Raw genomic sequence first — 6,000 nt, forward strand, 5'->3', positions numbered from 1 at the left:
CTATGCCCAAGCCACGCCCACCAACCAAGCCACGCCCATCAACCACGCCCACCAGGAAACCGTTGCAGGGAAGCACCTGCTCCCATCACAGGAGCCAGCCTAACCGGCTCCTGCGATCGGGTCACAGGGACGCTGGGATGCGGGCGGGGCCCAAGGCCCGGGAAGCCGCCCGGGGCTTTCCGGGCCTTGGGCGCCAGCCGGGTGCCTGCTCCGATCGCAGGAGCGAGCAGACCTGGGGGGTCGGCTCGCTCCTGCGATCGGGTCACAGGGACGCTAGGGTGCAGTTTTCACCTGCACCAGTTTTCTGCAGGCACCGGGACCCTGAAAGAAGGTAGAAGGCGGTGGCCACAGCCAAGGCCTGGGTCCCCGGTGCCGGCAGAAAACTGGTGCAGGCAGCCAGGTGAATGAAGGTCTATTGCACGAATCTTCGTGCAAACGGGCTACTAGTTTGATCATAAATGCCTTTTTGCTCAAGCGTTAGCTTAGGAATATTTGATTGCACATACGACAAAAGATCACCAGTGTTGTAATTTTGTTCACGACGCAATTCTACATCGAACAATGTAGATTGATTCAGTGATGGCATTCCCAATTGATTGAGAACTTTGTTCGCCATTTCTAGGCACAAATCTTCAATCATTATAAACATTGAAATGGAATCGTAAAATTGGAAATTTGGAATGGATCGTAAATCGGAAACATTGAAATGGAAGCGTAAAATATTTAGTATTGTGTGTGTTGCTTTTACGTCCAACAGATGGCGCTGTTTTTCAAAAAAGCATGTTTTTACCTGTCACAGGTGTGACATTTATATAATAGTAGGTATAAGGTATATAAAATCATGTGCGTATTTGAATGCAACGTTGTGTCAAAATTTCAAAGCAATTGGTAAAGAACTTTCGGAAATTTAAGATTTTGAACAAACGAACATTTACATTTTTATTTATATAGATATATATGCATGAAATTTGTGAACATTAAGAGGGAATTAATTAGAGGAAATATTTTAATATTGCTATTTGCCCTTTATCTATAATAGAAGTGTCAGAGATGAAAGAGAATTAATAAAATGTACATGAAAATCTCCCTCCTGTCAGAGTCTGGGGTGTGCCGCGGGACCTAGAGTCAAGTCCCCGTCCACCACCCGCATGCACTTCGAAAACGCAGGAGACTTAGACCTGGCTGGCCCCACCCCCATTGGGTGAGATCCAGACCCACTGGCCCCACCCCAGGCAAGCACTCCAGGTGGGGGGTGCAGCCTCAGGTGCCCTGGCCTGGTGCCAGGGCAGGGGCATGGCCTGAGGTCCCCTCTCAAGCCCCGCCAGGTGGAGGGCGTGGCCTGAGGTCCCCCATCAAGCCCTGCTGGGCAGGGGGTGCAGCCTGAGATCCCCTGGTCCAGTGCTGGAGCAGGGTGTGGCCTGAGGTTCCTGTCAAGCCCTGGAGGGTGGAGGGGCTTGGCCTGAGGTCCCTAGCCCCAGCCAGGTGCCATGCAGCCTCAGGTCCCTGCTGTTCGGTTGTAATGTTATGGCATCCTGGCTAATTTGCATATTCCTCTATTATTTAGATAGATGGTTTTAAAGCTGGGCTCTCTATTCTGTCCCATTGATCTGTGTGTCTGTTTCTCTGCCAATGCCATGCTGTTTTCATTATTGCAGCTCTGTAGTATAATTTGAAGTCAGGTAACGTGATACCTTCAGCTTCATTCTTTTTTCTCAGGATTGCTTTAGCTATTCAGGGTTTTTTGTGGTTCCATACAAATCTGATGATTTCACATTCTATTTCTTTAATAAATGACATTGGGATTTTAATGGGGATTGCATTAAATCTGTATATTGCTTTGGGTAATATGGCCATTTTAACTATGTTGATTCCTCCAATCCATGTACACAGAATATTTTTCCATTTTGTTGTGTCTTTTTCAATATGTTTTCATAATGCTTTGTAATTTTCAGTATATAGGTCTTTCATGTTTGTTGTTAAGTTTATTCTTAGGTATTTTATTCTTTAGGTTGTAATTGCAAAAGGAATTTTCTTTCATTTTTTTTTTCTGAAGTTATGTTGTTAATATACAGGAAGACCACGATTTTTGCACATTGATTTTGTATCCTGCCATTTGAATGTATTGGTTCATTGTTTCTAATAGTTTTTTTTTATGGAGTCTTTAGAGTTTTCTATATACAGAATCAAGTCATCTGCAAAAAGTGACACTTTTACTTCTTCCTTCCCTAATTGGATGCCTTTTATTTATTTCTTTTGCTGTATTGCTCTGGCTAGAACTTCCAGCACTATGTTGAATAAGAGTGGGGAGAGTGTTCCTGATCTTAGAGGAAAATTTTTCAGTTTTCCACCATTCAGTATGATATTCAGCTGAGGGTTTATCATAGATGGTCTTTACTATGTTGAGGTACTTTCTATTTCTATTTTATTGAGGGTTTTCATCATAAATGGATGCTGTATCTTATCAAATGCTTTTATGCATCTATTGATAAGATCATATGATTTTTATCCTTTCTTTTATTAATTTGGTGTATTACATTGATTGATTTGGCTATGTTGAACCATTCTTTTGCCCTTGGAATGAATCCCACTTGATTGTGATGTATTGTTTTTTGGATGTACTGTTGTATTTGATTTGCTAGTATTTTGTTTAGGATTTTTGCATCTGTGTTCATCATAGATATTTGTCTGTAGTGTGTGTGTGTGTGTGTGTGTGTGTGTGTGTGTGTGATAATTGACAGGTTTTGGTAACAGGGTTATATTGGCCTCATAGAATGTTTTAGGAAATATTCTTCAATTTTTTGGAAGAGTGTGAGAAGGATAGGTTTTAAATCTTTTTTGAACGTTTGGTAGAATTCACTGGTGAAGCCATCTGGTCCTGGACTTTTATTTTTTGGGGAGATTTTTGATGGTTGTTTCAATTTGCTCACTATTGAGTGGTTTATTTAGATGTTCCAAATCTTCACGATTTAGTCTAGGAAGGTTATATATTTCTAGGAACTTATCCATCTCTTCTAGGTTATTAAATTTGGTGGCATAAAGTCTTTCATAATATATAATGATCCTTTGTATATCTGTGATCCTGTGGTGACTTTTCCTCTCTCATTTCTGATTTAGTTTATATGGGTTTTCCCCTTTTTTCCTTAATGAATCTAGCCAGGGTTTTGTCAATTTCATTAATCTTTCAAAGAATCAGCTCTTTGTTTTATTGATTTTCTGTATAGTCTCTTTGTTCTCTATTTCATTTAATTTTGCTCTAATTTTTATTACTTCCTTTCTTCTGCTGACTTTGGGTTGCTTTTCTTCTTTTTTTAGCACTTAAGATGTGATAGTTTGTTGACTTGGGATTTCTCTTGTTTCTTGAAATAGGCCTGTAATTATATAAAGTTCTCTCTTATTACTGATTTTATTGCATCTCCGAAGTTTTGATATGTTGTATTGTCATTCTCATTTCTCTATATATATCTTTTGATCTCATCTTTTATTTCTTCTTTGACCCAGTCATTTTTTAGTAGTATGGTGTTTAATCTCCACTTTTTGGGGGGTTTCTTTACTTCTTTTTTGCAGTTGATTTCTAATTCCAAGGCATTGTGGTCAGAGAATATGCTTGGTATAATTTCAATCTTCTTGAATTTGTTGATGCTAGTTTTGTGACCCATCATATGGTCTATCCTTGAGAATGTTCCATGTGCACTGGAGAAAAAGGTATAATCTGGTATTTGGGGATGAAAGGTTCTGTAAATGTCAATCTGGTCTAGTGTTTCATTTAAGGGTGATACTTCTTTATTGACTTTCTGTTTGGTTGATCTGTCTAAAGCTGTCAATGGAGTATTAAGGTCCCTAACTGTGATTGTGTTTTGATCTGTTTCTCCCTTACTTCTGTGAGTAGTTGTTTTATATATTTTTGTGCTTCCTGGTTGGATGCGTATATGTTAATAAGTGTTATGTTTTCTTAATGTATTGTTCCCTTTATCATTATAAATTGTCCATCTTTGCCTCTTATTACCTTTGTTATCTTGAAATATATTTTGTCATATATAAGCATGACTTCTGCTTTTCTGTAGATGTTACTTGCTTGAAGAATTATTTTCCACCCTTTTCCTTTGAATCTACCTTTTTCTTTGCAGGTTAAATATTTCCCTTATAGACAGCCTATGATTAGGTTTGTTTTTTGATCCACTCTGCTACATTGCCTTTTTATTAGTTAATTCAGTCCATTTATATTTATTACATATAGAGTAATTATTGATATATGAGGATTTTTCTATAGCCATTTTATCTTTTGTTTTCTGGTAGTTCTGTGCCTCCATTCATTCTTTTCTTTATGTTTTTTGTCTGTTGCTTTTGTTTGGTTGCAATCCATACATTTTTCCTCTTTTTTAAAGCTATATATACTGATTTGTGGATTTTTTTGGGGTGTGTGTGGTTATCAGTAAGTTTATAAAAAATGAAGTTGCATATATATCATGGTTGTTGTTTTTTTCTTTTGAGTGCATCTGATCTCTATCCTCCTTTGCCAGTTCAGAGCTTTACCCCCACCCCTTTTATATTTTTGTTGTCACAACTGATCCCTATTTTTGCTGTAAGTTTTTTGGTAATATTACCCATAATGTTGTGACCTTATGATCTTTGTTTCAAGTAGAACATCTCCCTTGAGTATTCCCTACAATGGAGGTTTTTTGGTGATAAAATCCCTCAGCTTCTGTTGTCTGGGAACATCTTTATCTCTCCTTCCTATTTAAAGGATAATTTTGCTGGATATATTATTTGTGGCTGGTAATTTCTCTTTTTTCAGACATTAGAATATTTGGTTCCACTCTCTTCTGAATTGTGGAGTTTCTTCTGAGATGTCGGGTGAAATTCTGATGGGTTTTTCTTTGTAGGTCACCTCTTTCTTCTCCCTGACTGCTTTGAGAATTTTTCTTTGTCATTAATTCTTGACAGCTTCAATACCAAGTGGCTTGGTAAGGGCCTCTTTGGATTTATGTAACTAGGTTTTCTATTTGCTTCTGGGATTCAAGGATCTAGTTCTTTCCATAGATTGGGGAATTCTCATCCACTATTTGTTTGAATAGTCTCTCCATTCCATGCCCCCTCTCTTCTTCCTCTGCAATACCTATAATTCTAATATTGCTTTTTCTGATGGAGTCAGATAGGTCTTGATGTTTCATTTTTCTTTATGCTCAGATCTCTCACTTCTTCCCTCTGTGTCATTTCTTATTCTTATATTCAATACCACTAACTCTTTCTTCTGTCTGATTGGTTCTGTTTTCCATGCTCAGTAGTTCACTTTTAATTTAATTTCTTTAATTACATGCTTCATTTCCAGAATTTCTGATTGGTTATTTTTAAAGCTTCAATCTCTTTGGTAAAGTACTCATTTTGTTCATTGATTTGTTTTCTGAGTGCACTGAATTGCCTGTCATATTTTCTTGAATTTCATTGAGTATTTTCAGAACTGAAATCTTGAATCTCTGTCTTTTATATACTAGAGGCCCGGTGCACAACATTCATGCATTCTGGGGGGTCCCTCAGCCCAGCCTGTGACCTCTCACAGTCCAGGAGTCCTTGGGGGATGTCTGACTGATGGCTTAGGCACTGCTGTGGAGGCGGGAGAGGCTCCCGCCACCACTGCTGCACTCGCCAGCTGTGAGCCTGGCTTCTGACTGAGTGCTGCTCCCTCTGTGGGAGTGCACTGACCACCAGGGGTCAGCTCCTGCATTTTGTGTCTGCCCCTTGGTGGTCAGTGCATGTCATAGCGACTGGTCGTTCTGCCTTCAGGCTGAAACTGGCTCTCTGACATCCCCCAAAGAGTCCTGGATTGAGAGAGGGCTCAGGCCAGGCCAAGGGACCCCACCAGTGCACGATTGGGGCCAGGGAAGGATGTAGGAGGTTGGCCAGCTGGGTAGGGACTGAGGGAGGGCTCCAGAGCATGTCCAGCCCATCTCACTCAGTCCTAATTGGCTGGATCCCAGCAGCAAGCTAACCTACCAGTCGAAGTGT

This window comes from Eptesicus fuscus, chromosome 8, assembly GCF_027574615.1.
Source record: "Eptesicus fuscus isolate TK198812 chromosome 8, DD_ASM_mEF_20220401, whole genome shotgun sequence".
Taxonomy (NCBI): Eukaryota; Metazoa; Chordata; class Mammalia; order Chiroptera; family Vespertilionidae; genus Eptesicus; species Eptesicus fuscus.